This window comes from Pristiophorus japonicus, chromosome 10, assembly GCF_044704955.1.
Source record: "Pristiophorus japonicus isolate sPriJap1 chromosome 10, sPriJap1.hap1, whole genome shotgun sequence".
Classification (NCBI taxonomy): Eukaryota; Metazoa; Chordata; class Chondrichthyes; family Pristiophoridae; genus Pristiophorus; species Pristiophorus japonicus.
The window spans coordinates 94017336-94029336 of NC_091986.1; the positions used below are offsets into that span (position 1 = coordinate 94017336).

The window sequence follows — 12001 nt, forward strand, 5'->3', positions numbered from 1 at the left end:
AACCTGTTCAACCTTCATCACCCAGGCCAGATCCAAAATCGTCCCAACCTCTGTCATTCCAGTGTGTTAGTGTGGCACTGGGGCAGGGGTTGGTGGTCAGCTCCCAGTGGGTTAGTGTGGCACTAGGAGAGTCAGCTCCCAGTGTGTTAGTGTGGCATTAGGACTGTCAGCTCCCAGTGCATTGGTCTCTGGCAACCACAGAGTGAACTCACTGGATTAACTACTGTTGGTCACTTGGAAGATCCTTTTTTTTTAAAAAAAAAAGCATGATTTTAAAGCAGCTTGCCACTTACAAATAAAAATAAGCAGTTTCACCACACATTTGCTGATATGGTGATTTCACACAGAAGAGATGCTTTAGACAGTGCAGTTTCATTGGGTACATCATTCTCCCCTTTTCCAAGAAAAATTTGTCCACTCCAATGAAAATGTGGCACTGAAGATTAGAAACATAGAAACATAGAAACATAGAAACATAGAAACATAGAAACATAGAAACATAGAAAATAGGTGCAGGAGTAGGCCATTCGGCCCTTCTAGCCTGCACCGCCATTCAATGAGTTCATGGCTGAACATTCAACTTCAGTACCCCATTCCTGCTTTCTCGCCATACCCCTTGATCCCCCTAGCAGTAAGGACCTCATCTAACTCCTTTTTGAATATATTTAGTGAATTGGCCTCAACAACTTTCTGTGGTAGAGAATTCCACAGGTTCACCACTCTCTGGGTGAAGAAGTTCCTCCGCATCTCGGTCCTAAATGGCTTACCCCTTATCCTTAGACTGTGACCCCTGGTTCTGGACTTCCCCAACATTGGGAACATTCTTCCTGCATCTAACCTGTCTAACCCTGTCAGAATTTTATATGTTTCTATGAGGTCCCCTCTCATTCTTCTGAACTCCAGTGAATACAAGCCCAGTTGATCCAGTCTTTCTTGATAGGTCAGTCCCGCCATCCCGGGAATCAGTCTGGTGAACCTTCGCTGCACTCTCTCAATAGCAAGAATGTCCTTCCTCAGGTTAGGAGACCAAAACTGTACACAATACTCCAGGTGTGGCCTCACCAATGCCCTGTACAACTGTAGCAACACCTCCCTGCCCCTGTACTCAAATCCCCTTGCTATGAAGGCCAACATGCCATTTGCTTTCTTAACCGCCTGCTGCACCTGCATGCCAACCTTCAATGACTGATGTACCATGACACCCAAGTCTCTTTGCACCTCCCCTTTTCCTAATCTGTCACCATTCAGATAATAGTCTGTCTCTCTGTTTTTACCACCAAAGTGGATAACCTCACATTTATCCACATTATACTTCATCTGCCATGCATTTGCCCACTCACCTAACCTATCCAAGTCGCTCTGCAGCCTCACAGCATCCTCCTCGCAGCTCACACTGCCACCCAACTTAGTGTCATCCGCAAATTTGGAGATACTACATTTAATCCCCTCATCTAAATCATTAATGTACAGTGTAAACAGCTGGGGCCCCAGCACAGAACCTTGCGGTACCCCACTAGTCACTGCCTGCCATTCTGAAAAGTACCCATTTACTCCTACTCTTTGCTTCCTGTCTGACAACCAGTTCTCAATCCATGTCAGCACACTACCCCCAATCCCATGTGCTCTAACTTTGCACATCAATCTCTTGTGTGGGACCTTGTCGAAAGCCTTCTGAAAGTCCAAATATACCACATCAACTGGTTCTCCCTTATCCACTCTACTGGAAACATCCTCAAAAAATTCCAGAAGATTTGTCAAGCATGATTTCCCTTTCACAAATCCATGCTGACTTGGACCTATCATGTCACCTCTTTCCAAATGCACTGCTATGACATCCTTAATAATTGATTCCATCATTTTACCAACTACCGATGTCAGGCTGACCGGTCTATAATTCCCTGTTTTCTCTCTCCCTCCTTTTTTAAAAAGTGGGGTTACATTGGCTACCCTCCACTCCATAGGAACTGATCCAGAGTCAATGGAATGTTGGAAAATGACTGTCAACGCATCCACTATTTCCAAGGCCACCTCCTTAAGTACTCTGGGATGCAGTCCATCAGGCCCTGGGGAATTATCGGCCTTCAATCCCATCAATTTCCCCAACACAATTTCCCGGCTAATAAGGATTTCCCTCAGTTCCTCCTCCTTACTAGACCCCCCGACCCCTTTTATAACCGGAAGGTTGTTCGTGTCCTCCTTCGTGAATACCGAACCAAAGTACTTGTTCAATTGGTCCGCCATTTCTTTGTTCCCCGTTATGACTTCCCCTGATTCTGACTGCAGGGGACCTACATTTGTCTTTACTAACCTTTTTCTCTTTACATATCTATAGAAACTTTTGCAATCCGTCTTAATGTTCCCTGCAAGCTTCTTCTCATACTCCATTTTCCCTGCCCTAATCAAACCCTTTGTCCTCCTCTGCTGAGTTCTAAATTTCTCCCAGTCCCCAGGTTCGCTGCTATTTCTGGCCAATTTGTATGCCACTTCCTTGGCTTTAATACTATCCCTGATTTCCTTTGATAGCCACGGTTGAGCCACCTTCCCTTTTTTATTTCTATGCCAGACAGGAATGTACAATTAGTCACTTGGAAGATTTTTTTTTCATTATTTAGTTAAAATCAATAAAATCCAAAGACTCAGGTCAGATCAAGGCAGTTTTTAGAAAAATAAACTGCTGTTTAGTGCCTTGACCAAGATTAGCACTGGACAGCATCAAAAGCCAGGGTTGCACTGGTATGCGTCAGATAAACAGATAATTACCAGGGATTGAAAAATCAAGCTATTTTATGTTAATTTGAATCAAGTCTAATTATGGAACCAGCCTTTTCGTCTCTAATTTTGGGGCACAATCTTAAAATTAGAGCCATGCCAGGCCATTCGGGAGTGAAATCGGGAAGCATTTCTGCAAACAAAGGGTAATAGAAATCTGGAACTCCCCCTTTCAATTGGCTCAGCTAGGTCAATGGAAATTGTAAAGATTGAGGCAGATAGATTCCTGTTCTGTAATGGTATCAAGGAATTATAAAACAAAGTCAGATAAATGGAGATGAGGTACAGATGATCTAATTGAACAGCGGAACACGCTTGAGGAGCTGAATGGCATATTCCTGGCTCCTATGTTCAGTAGACAGGAGTTGGTTGAAATTTAAAAGGCATTATAACCCAGCAGAAATGAATTTACTCTGTTCCATCTATAGTAGAAACACAGCTGAAAACGTCAGGTACTCCTAATGAATGCATTAGATCGACTTGTGTCTGAAATATTGATGTTTCTCCTACATAGCTTTTGTAGTTTGCAGAGCTAAATGCATTTCACATCACAACAAACTTTCGGTAGCTGTTTTTAGATTAAAGTATTTTTTAAATGATAGAGATAGGGTTCAATGTCAATGGTTATTAAATTTAAAGCTGGGCTGTCAGTAAAGCTGCGTGGATATCTAATCTGGCAGACGTGAATTCTCCTATTTGGCATCAAGTTCAGGCCCTTCAAGCAAAGGTGTGGAGACTCTAGGGTAACTTTGCTTCAGGTAACAAGAATACTTCAAAAACTACTAAATAAAATAAGGCATATTTTCAGTATTAAATAAGGAATCATTTTTTCATGCTCTCTAATTTCAGCCGAGGCTTCACGATGGCATTTTCGCCTGAGTCGGTAGGTTGTGGGTTCAAGCCCCACACCAGAAACTTGAGCACATACACTTCAGTGCAGTGCTGGACTGTCAGAAGTGTCATTCATTGAATGAGGCATTTAACCAAGGCTCCATCTGCCCTCGAGTGGATCTAAAAGATCCAGTCGTACAATTCAAAGACACTGGGACTGGATAGAATTTTTTTTCCTGTCCTGTACATTCTTGTTACTGTTCCTATTAATACTGCATACTACTACTAAAGCAGCGCCTTTAACGCAGTAAAACGTCCCATGACACTTCACAGGAGCGTTATAAAACAAAATTTGATACCGAGCCACATAAGGAGATATTAGGGTAGAGCTTGGTCAAAAAGATTGGGTTTAAGGAGTGGCTTAACGAAGGAAAGAGGGGAACTGATGCCGAGAGGTTTAGGGAGTGAATTCCAGAGCGAAGGGCCTTGCCAGCTGAAGGCACAGCCACCAAATGTTGAGTGATTAAAATCAGAGATGCTCAAGAGGGCAGAATTTGAGGAGCGCAGATACCTCGGGGGGATGGATGGAGGAGATTACAGTGTTAGGGAGGGGCGAGGCCATGGAGGGATTTGAAAATAAGGAGGAAAATTACATTTTTTTTTTAAATCGAGGCTTTGCTTAACCAGGAGCCAATGTAGGTCAGCGAGCAATGGGTGAACAGGACTTGGTGCAAGTTAGGACCTCTGTAAAGAGTTTTGGATTACCTCAAGTTTACAGAAGGTAGATCGTCAGAGGCAGGCCAGGAATACATTGGAATAGTCAAGTCTCGTGATAACAAAGGCATGGATGATGATTTCAGCAGCAGATGACCTGAGGCAGAAATGGAGTTACAGAGGTGGAAATAGGCGGTCTTAGGGATGGCACCAATAGGTGGCCAGAAGCTCATCTCGAAGTCAAATACAACACCAAGGTTTCAACAGTCTGATTCAGCCTCAGATGGTTACGAGGGGCGGGGTATGGAATCATGGCTGGGGAAGAGTTTGTGGAGGGGACCAACTGGGGGAAATTTTTGCTCATCCAGTACCATCATGTGTGCTAAAAAAAAACCTGATAACAATGAGGCCACCTGCAATTTCTTACTACCACCACTGGTGGCACTTAGGGCCCAAGTCTCCCTATTAAAAAATAATGGCGCTCACTTAACAGGACGCCTGTTTTTATTTGGCGCCTCAGCGCTCAAAATAAAAAACCTCAGTTTTCTTCCACCATGCACACCTTCTGGTGTCGGCGCTACCTGAACTGATCTCGCAGGGCGGGGCTCCCAGTGTGCGGGACCGCACGGCGCATGCGCTCCATAAAAAACTGGGCAACTAAAAAAAAAGTTTTAAAAAACAAAAACGCACTGTGCATGCAGGTAGCGCATACGCACAAAAATAAATCTGCACTGAGGACCTTCAGCCGGGGGCTAGCTGTGTCTGCAGTTGACAACCTGGAGAAGGCTGCATTGGATGGTTAAAGACGACGACTCCGATTTGGCTGCTAGTTTTTCAATCCTGGTCATTGTAAAAAGTTTCTCTGCACTTTGAGGAAGATTTTGGGGAGTGAGAAGATCACAGGAAAAAGGTAAAGATTTTTTCTTTCATTGCAAGCTGACATTCATCATCGCAGGTGCAGCATTAATGGTAAGTTTACATTTACTTCTATTTTTACACTTGCCTATAGTTATTGTTTGCTTTTTAAATTCCCTAAAAGTTTACTTATAAGGAACAGGGAGTCCCTTCGGTTGGGGACAGGAGCGGGCCAGCACGGATTCTCCAACTGCAGGCAAGGGTTTTTCCTACGGTGCTTCTAGGGTCTGCGCGCGGTTTTAAAAATGTCATTCTTGTTGAAAGTTTGGCATATGCACAGAAATGGCACACAACCTTCCTTTACGGGTACACCAGCGCCAGAATGTATGGCGCCAAACATTCTGGCGCTGGTAGTAGACGCCAGTGCCCCAACATTGGGGAATCTTTGAACTGGGTTGCGGCACCAAAAACTCACTGGGCGCCGAAAAAATGGCATCCAATGCTGGGCAAACTTGGGTCCGGAGATTGGTCACCAGTAGACCAGAGACCTTTCTGGTTTGTACCAAGTACTTTCCCCAGTAAACCATCAGGAAAACCAAATTTTTGGTTTGTTGCAGAATGTTAAGATGCAGGACTCCTTGTAGAAGATTGATAGCTTGGTGCTGGAAAGAATGAACCAACATGACTTCTTAGGCAGTCCCCAGTGTCGCTGACTGGTTTCCACATTATTGGAGTTCTAAGGTGACTAATGAGTCCTATGCGGGATCTACAGACCTCTGTCACAGATGGGGCAGACGGTGGTTGAAGGGACGGGTGGGTGGGGCGCTTGGTTTGTCATACGCTCATTCCGCTGTTTGTACTTGGCTTCGGCATGCTCCCGACGAAGGTACAAGGTGATCGACACCTTCTCGAATGCTTCTCCTCCACTTTGAGCGGTCTTGGGTCAAGGATTCCCAAACGTCAGTGAGGACGTTACATTTTTTCAAGAAGGTTTTGAGGGCGTACTTGAAGCAATTTCTCTGCCCTCCTGGGACTCACTTGCCATGAAGGAGTTTGGAGTAGAGTGCTTGTTTCGGAAATCTTGGATCAGGCATGCGGACAAAGTGGCCCGTCCATCGGAGCTGATTAAGCGCGATCAATGCCTCGATGCTTGGCAGCGTTGGTGGTACTTCTCCAGTGTTTTGAGGTGCCTACTTTACGTTGTCCATGTCTCTAATGCATATAGGAGGGCAGGTATCACTGCTTGTCTGTAGACCACGAGCTTGGTGCCGGGTTTGAGATCTTGGTCTTCAAACACACTTCCTCAGGCGACCGAAGGCTGCACTGGCACACTGAAGGTAGTGTTGGATTAAGTCATCGATGTCTGCCCTCACTGACAGAGGTCTCCCAAGGTTTGGAAAGTAGTCTACGCTGTCCACGGTCTTGTCGTGGATCTTGATAATCGGGGTCAGTGCTGTGTGGCAGGGGCAGGTTGTTAGAGAACCTTTAGCTTATGTAAGTTAAATGTAAGGCCCAGTCTCTCATACGCTTCAGTGAAGGAATCAACAATGGTTTGGAGTTCGGCCTCCAAGTGCGCACAAACGCAAGCGTCGTCTGCATACTGTAATTCAATGATTGAGGTTGGAACAACTTTGGTTCTGGACTGGAGGCGATGAAGATTGAATAATTTTGGTGGGGAGCTTATTAAGGGCGAGAGGAAGTATTGTTTCATCAGAGACAGGGCAGCACCCTTGTTGCAGGCCTTGGCATCTGTTAGACCACGTCATCATCTCAGCGAGGGACCGCAAGAATGTCCACATCACCTGTGCCACAACAGGAGCGGATGACTGCTGCACTGATCACCGCCCAATTCGCTCTGTTATTTCCATCAACCTAGCCTCAAAATGGCGGCAGCAACAGAAATGCTGCTGCAGAAAAATCAACGCTGAAGCGCTCAAAGAACCTGCAAAGAAAGCACTATTCAGTTAACACCTCACAGCCTATCTGACAACTCCCAATGAACCGGAGCTGCAGAGGGTCCATATTGCCTGGTCTGCCCTCAAGTTATAATTACCATAATTAGCACCTGGGAAGAGACTCTTGGTTACTCTACCAGAAAACATCAAGGCTGGTTCGATGAGAGCGATCAGGAGATCCAGGAGTTAATAAACCATAAACACAAGGCATTCTTGAAGTAGAGGCTGTGGGATGGTGGCCCAGGGCTTAGAACCAATGTAAAGGATTATCAGAATTGTCTAGTATGTGCTGCAAACATAGAAAAATAGATGCAGGAGTAGGCCATTCGGCCCTTCGAGCCTGCACCACCATTCAATAAGATTATGACTGATCATGCAACTTCAGTACCCCATTCCTGCTTTCTCTCCATACCCCTTTAGCCGTAAGGGCCACATCCAACTCCCTTTTGAATATATCTAACGAACTGGCCTCAACAACTTTCTGTGGTAGAGAATTCCACAGGTTCACAATTCCCTGAGTGAAGAAGTTTCTCCTCATCTCGCTCCTAAATGGCTTACCACTTATCCTTAGACTGTGACCCCTGGTTCTGGACTACTCCAACATCGGGAACATCCTTCCCGCATCTAACCTGTCCAATCCGGTCAGAATTTTATATGTTTCTATGAGATCCCCTCTCATTCTTCTAAATTCCAGTGAATATAAGCCTAGTCGATCCAGTCTCTCTTCATATGTCAGTCCTGCCATCCCAAGAATCAGTCTAGTGAACCTTCGCTGCACTCCCTCAATAGCAAGAATGTCCTTCCTCAGATTAGGAGACCAAAACTGTACACAATATTCAAGGTGTGGCCTCACCAAGGCCCTGTACAACTGCAGTAAGATCTCCCTGCTCCGATACTCAAATCCTCTAGCTATGAAGGCCAACATGCCATTTGCCTTTTTCACCGTCTGCCGTACCTGCATGCCAACTTTCAATGACTGATGTACCATGACACCCAGGTCTCGTTGCACCTCCCCTTTTCCTAATCTGTCACCATTCAGATAATCTGCCTTCCTGTTTTTGCCACCAAAGTGGATAAGCTCACATTTATCCACATTATATTACATCTGCCATGCATTTGCCCAATCACCTAACCTGTCCAAGTCACCCTTCAGCCTCTTAGCATCCTCTTCACAGCTCACACTGCCACCCAGCTTAGTGTCATCTGCAAACTTGGAGATATTACATTCAATTCCTTCGTCTAAATCATTAATGTATATTGTAAATAGATGGGGTCCCAGCATTGAACCTTGCGATATTCCACTAGTCATTGCCTGTCATTCTGAAAAGGACCCATTTGTTCCTACTCTTTGCTTCCTGTCTGCCAACCAGTTCTCTATCCACGTCAATACATTACCCCCAATACCATGTGCTTTAATTTTGCACACTAATCTCGTGTGTGAGACCTTTGTCAAAAGCCTTTTGAAAGTCCAAATACTCCACATCCACTGGTTCTCCCTTGTCCGCTCTACTAGTTACATCCTCAAAAAATTCGAGAAGATTTGTCAAGCATGATTTCCCTTTCATAAATCCTTGCCGACTTAGATCGATCCTGTCACTGCTTTCCAAATGCGCTGCTATTACATCTTTAATAATTGATTCCAACATTTTCTCCACGACCGACGTCAGGCTAACTGGTCGATAATTCCCTGTTTACTCTCATTTTTTTTTTTTAAAAAGTGTGTTACATTAGCTACCCTCCAATCCATAGGAACTGATCCAGAGTCTATAGAATGTTGGAAAATGACCAATGCATCCACTATTTCTAGGGCCACTTTCTTAAGTACTCTGGGATGCAGACTATCAGGCCCTGGGGATTTATCGGCCTTCAATCCCATCAATTTCCTCAACACAATTTCCTGACAAACAAGGATTTCCTTCACAATGTGAATTCCACCCATTAAGGCACAACGGACATGATTTTCACTACACGACAAATTCAACAAAAATGCAGGGAGCAGCATCAACCTCTGTACATGGCCTTTTTTGACCTCACAAAGGCCTTTGACTGTCAACCGAGAAGGATTATGGAGTGTCCTTCTCAAATTCGGCTGTCCTCAAAAATTTGTCACCATCCTCCACCTGCTTCACGATGACCTGCAAGCCTTGATCCTTACCAATGGATCCGCCACAGACCTAATAATACAAGTGAAGACCGGAATCAAACAAGGCTGTGCCATTGCACCAACCAACATGTAGTAAGCCAATCTGATCCAGTCTAATGATTCTAGTTGCTTTTAATACCAACAAAACATAGGAGTGCTCAAGCCAGATCCCCATTTGGCAGGACCAAATATTCTTGCTGTAGTACTGACCAAAACTGTACAGATTATTCCATGTGCTGCCGTATAAGTACCACACAGATTCAGCATCACCTCCTGGGATTTCACCTCTTCTATCGCTGTGGCTGCACATCCCAAAATCTACTTATCTGTCCTTACTACTGCCATACATTGTGCTGTTGCTCTCAGTTATTTATCCATCATTATTCCCAGAATCCCATTGCCACGTCATGTTGTGCATCTTGGAGCCATTTAATTTAATTCCTTTCTTTAGTCTCACAAATTTGCATTTATCCACATTCATTGCCATTTCACACTCAAAACCTTTTCAACTTATGCAGATCCATTTGTATTTGGTTTGCATCTTCCCTATTTGAACCCCCACCCCTTAATTTGATATCTACAAATTTAGTCAGCTGTGTTTCTGATCTCAATTCCAAATCATTTATATACATTGTGAACAGCAACGACCGTAGCAGAGACCTCTGTAGCACCATGCTTGTGACTCCACATCAGTGCAAGTGGAGCTTTCCAGCTCAGGTCTGTTATACTAGCTGATCTCCATTGGAGATATGGGGTGGAGCTGTGCATGAGCATTCACCTCCTTTATATATTACACATGGAATCAGATAATGTTTTATTACCAATGTGGAGTCAAATGGTTTACTCATCAACTCAGCACTAGAACACCAACCACTCAGTTTTTCAAACTCGTCAGAGCATTCAGTATAGAAATTGCAGCTAGTAACTGAACTACAGCATTTCGATAGCCTTTGCACCTGGAGTTTCTGTTCGATTGTGCTGATTTTTTTTCAGTGCAATTCGGCTGACATCGGCGCAAAAGGTCACAAATTTTAAGTCCAACTTGCATCCTGTGATCTTTTGCACTAGTTTTAAAAACATCGCTCTGTAAGTCGGTCCCACCCACAAATCTGGCCACGTCCCCAGAATGAATTAATTACCATTGGGAGTTTCTGCTAACTGCCCTCGCTTGCAGACCTTCAGGGAGGCTTTAAAAATTAAGCTGGTTCTTTTGGGCGCAAGGACGCTAAGTTTTAAAAACTTTTGAATGTAATTTTTGTTTTATTTACTGAAATTGACTACAGTACCCCAATATAACTAGAACATTGTTTCAGATCTTTTTTTTTTAAAAAGTGAACTTCAGCAATTTAAAAATCAGGGTTACTGAGAAGTGGTAGATTGACACTGATTAAAAGTGCATTTTTTTTTAAATAAAGATAAACCATTTTCAGCTGTTTTAAACAAACTTCAAGTTACCTCATATTAAATATATGACATTTTTTTAAAGCAAAATTTGAAAAAAATTATTTTTAAAAATACTGCCCGATTGCGCTGGTTCATGGCAGATTTTACATACAGTGACATGCAAGTGAGTTTAAGCGGAAACTCTTGGCAGGGGGGGGGGGGGGGGGGGGAAAGAGATGAGAAGAGAAACACTTTTCAAAATGGGTGCAATTTGCACTGGAATCGCTGATTGCACCCTAAGCAGAAATTTTCCTCCACTCTGTTCCCTAAATTTAGTGAATTATGCCACACACCACCATCAGTGCTGGGTTTTACATAGTCAATATAGTGGTGCAGATTATACTGTGGTTAACATCAATGTTTTAATTCAGCCATGGAAAAACAGCATTTTTTTTAAATTAGTTTAATTTTGTCACATCCAATAAAGGTCAATTAAAGCAAGGATTGTTGCACTCACTCCTATAAAAATTATAAAAAGAAAGCAGTGTTCATCGAGAATCACATCAATTGTTTCACCCAATTCTGGCCATTCTAAACTACAACTAGTAACCATGGACCAGTAAAAAGAACCCAGCTCTATAAAAAAAAACATACTGGTTGTACAAGTGTGCTCAGGCTGCCAATGTAGGTTAGCAACTTAAAAAAAAATATGTTCTTGGCTTGCAGAACAAAATAAATGAAAACCACAATATAATGTCCTTGACCTCACATGCGAGAGGGAAATTCTTTCAAGTTCAATCCAACTAACAGCTTGTCTCTATTTAGCCTTGTTTTAGATCTAGTCTGCACCAGCACATATGCTCTTCCCCCCCCCCCCCCCCCACTTTCGTTTTGCCTTCAGTTACACTTGAGCTCTTTGACTCAAAAGGCCTGGAAGAGATTAAGTGCCCGACCGCAAAGAAAGTCCTGGCACACACTCAAGCCTGTCTGGGATACTTCGGCAGCGCTGTGCACAGACTCGCAAGCAGTGGGCCCACACAGGGAAAACAGAAATAAAAGACTGCAGCATGAACACATCAAGGTGCTATATAACCATTCTCTAAAGCAAACAGATGACCTTCAACAACTACCTAACAATTTTCAGGAAGGTATTCTTCCTCTTAACATATTCCACCAGAGTCCTTATTGCACCTAAAGGTGACAATGTGCAATGGAACGTATAGCAACAATTACTAAGCACTTTGTTTTTGGAATCAAAGCGCCCAAACAATGGTCAAGAGTTAAACCTGGTACACTTATTCATTCCTTTTGACTTGTCACTAACTCATCTGGGTAAGGCGAGGCAGATTAG

The 12001-nt window shown here is 43.7% G+C and overlaps 1 protein-coding gene across 2 annotated transcripts in view; it reads right to left on the minus strand.

The window, feature by feature from the left end:
* Positions 1 to 12001, minus strand: part of yap1 (Yes1 associated transcriptional regulator) — a 204159-nt gene that overhangs the window by 70953 nt on the left and 121205 nt on the right. The window lies entirely within an intron of this gene.